The sequence below is a fragment of the Solanum tuberosum genome, unplaced genomic scaffold, assembly GCF_000226075.1.
Source record: "Solanum tuberosum cultivar DM 1-3 516 R44 unplaced genomic scaffold, SolTub_3.0 scf00956, whole genome shotgun sequence".
NCBI lineage: Eukaryota > Viridiplantae > Streptophyta > Magnoliopsida > Solanales > Solanaceae > Solanum > Solanum tuberosum.
In genome coordinates, this window is record NW_006239917.1 from 23,411 (window position 1) to 26,302 (window position 2,892).

General features: G+C 36.6%; 1 pseudogene; it reads right to left on the reverse strand.

The window, feature by feature from the left end:
* The window catches only part of LOC102581530 (exocyst complex component EXO70A1-like), a 2,801-nt pseudogene extending 1,375 nt beyond the window's left edge, over positions 1-1,426 (reverse strand).
* Between the last annotated feature and the right edge of the window lie 1,466 nt (positions 1,427-2,892).

The window sequence follows — 2,892 nt, forward strand, 5'->3', positions numbered from 1 at the left end:
CAAGACACAAAAATGACCAAGAGGGTCATTACATCTAACCACAGATAAAATTACATAAAACATAAAGTAACTCAAAGTCATGGGGTGAAATAATCGGTTTGGACATCACAAATGGAGCAGCAAATACAAGAAAAATCACGAAGATAATACCGACACATCATCATGTCAAGATTACTACTGATCACTCATGGTTTTATCACCAACTTAACTTCATCTTTATATAGCATTATAAATTTTGCAGTGTATATTTTCTTCCTTGTTTCTTCTCTTTGAGATAAGAAGTAATGGAGAGGAAGAGGCAAGAAAATCAATACCTTTGCCCAAGCAATTCTTTTATATTGATTAGCATGTTGCTGTACAACTCTCCGGTGTCTTTGAACCCAATCATCGCCCAATAAATCCTTGGCTTCAGACCTACAAGGAACAGATTATAAGCACCAAATTTCCAAGCAAACATATACTATTGTGGTTTATATGCAGTCTATGCATCAAACCTGCGAACAGATCTGACCATGTAGTGAATATTGTTCATAAGGAACAAGTTAGTCAGAGATGGATCCTTATACTGCTTAGATTTCCCATCCAAATTGGTTTGAAGAGCCTGCATTATGCGCATTGTGACAGCAGCAAGTTGAGAATTTGAGTCTCCATTTTCAAATTCTTGGAATAGTTGTTTCAATGTTGATTGGTAGCTGAACAAAAGGAACCAAGCAACTCATGAGGGAAAATTAACTCAACAAAGAAGCTTCAGCCTACGGCCACTTCCTTTTTTTTAAAAATAAGCACGATGAAATCTAGATGCTTAAAGCCTAAAACTAAATGACTCAGGACCTAGGTACGCTATTCATATACCTCACTTCTAGATCAGTACATCTGTAACTTGTCTTTCTGACACATTTACTTGTGATACCATGAACATCCCTGAAATTTTAAATTGAGCATCCTGTCCATCCACCTTCAGAGACAAACAATCAAGAGAAGCAGAATGCAAGACATGGTAGTTTAAACTAGTTTCACACTATTCTCCCATTTACCGAGAAACTTATATTACGACACATTCATTGAGGCAAAGTGCACTACAAGTTGTTCCACAAGCTAGTGAAGGAACATGGTCTAGTAATATCAACTAGGTTGAAGTTTCCAATGTATATAAATGTAAAAGACATCATTTAGTTGAGAAAACTTACTCAAATAGGAACTTCACCTAATTAATGACATAGCTCGTCAAGGGATGGACAGTTCCATCTGAGACAGCAGTTTTCGTTGCATCTTTCTCAACGGCTTCTTCAAAGTCACGAAATGTTTCTTGGGCTGTCTGAGCAAGTCGCTTTGACAAACCAAAAGCAGATTCCCTGATTTCGTTGCAAGATTTCCCTCTAAAAAGTAATTCAATCTGCATAAAATCCACAGCATTCGTATGTGAAAATTAAACCAGAAAGTTGGAAACAGATTACAGGGTGAACGAAGATGAAAAATAAAGCTACAACATTGTGGGACGTAATAGAAAGATATTAGATGCAAAACAAAAGCAGTAGACCTCTAAGAGAGGCCTATTTAAGCCAACATAAGCTCAAACGTCACTCTACAGAGAGTGAAGAACAGCACCATAGCAGTGCTAACTATGTAAACTAAATACTTACACCTGAGGCTTATTATATATACACTCATATATAGCAGATATATAAATATACGCACACAGACATATACATATGGAACAAACTGGATTTTATAGTTCTCACCCATTTCATTGATCCCTAGAACACACACCCCTGTGTGCTCCATCTCTTTCTTTCTTCCCTTTTTATTTGGCTTAATATACAAGTTACATGGTTTTTGCAAAGTCTGCCCACCTACTTAGTGTCCGTTTGGATTGACTTATTTTAGATGCTTTTAAACCAAAATAGCTTTTAGGCAATTTTAAAATAATTGGATAAAGTTAAAAAGTGCTTATAAGCACTTATTTTAAAGCCAAAATAACAAAAATAAGTCAAAAGCCATAAGTTAGAAATCCTAACTTATTTATCCTGATTCTAATCATATTCTGAAATCTAGATGTATCTTGTTATTGGTTTCTTAGATTCTTTTTAAGCTATATATAACGTTAGCTGCTTTTGCATTTTTACTTTTTTCCGTATTAACCACAAGCTATTTTTCCTTTCCTATATTTAGCATTGATTTGAGTCGGATCTGGGGAAAACTAAAATCAATGCTACTCGTCAGGTCAGTTCCGCGCTTTCTTAAATCGACTTCTTGATTGATATGTTCCTATTTTAGTTCTGATCTTTCTTGTTGGTTTTTTCAACAACCGTGGTGACGGACCAACTATTTTGTTGGGTTTGAAACAGACCAAGTCTTCCATTACCCATATCCAAGATCATATACCTGAGACTAATAAGAGGAGAGCAAAGTGCCAATAGCGTGCAAAGCACATGCGGAACGGGCAAGGAATAAAACAATGTCGAAGAAAAGCGGGGGCCAAACTCATTTCCTTCGCTTCGTAGACCCAACGCAGTGCAAAAAGGTCAAGCCTACTTGAATTTGTTATTGGAAAATGAGGAAGAAATCTGTCAAGAAGAGACAATCTTCAAATACATACTTTGACCTGATGGCTTACCATTCTTAGCTTCAAATACGTTGGAAAAGATATATGATGACATTTTTGCTCTAACTGTAGGCTCAGTCATATAGAGTTAAAGCTCAGTCAGTGATGATGCATGGTGTTGGGATCTGCAGGAGGTGAACAGTGGTGGTGGTGGCGTGTTACTGAAAAAGAGAGAACAAATTAACTCCCACGAAGAAACAATATTTGTCACTTAGGGGAAGACTGTAACGACCCTAAAAATGAGTAAGTGAAACTAGAGCCTAAACGTGTGAGTTAATGTCGAGAGTTAA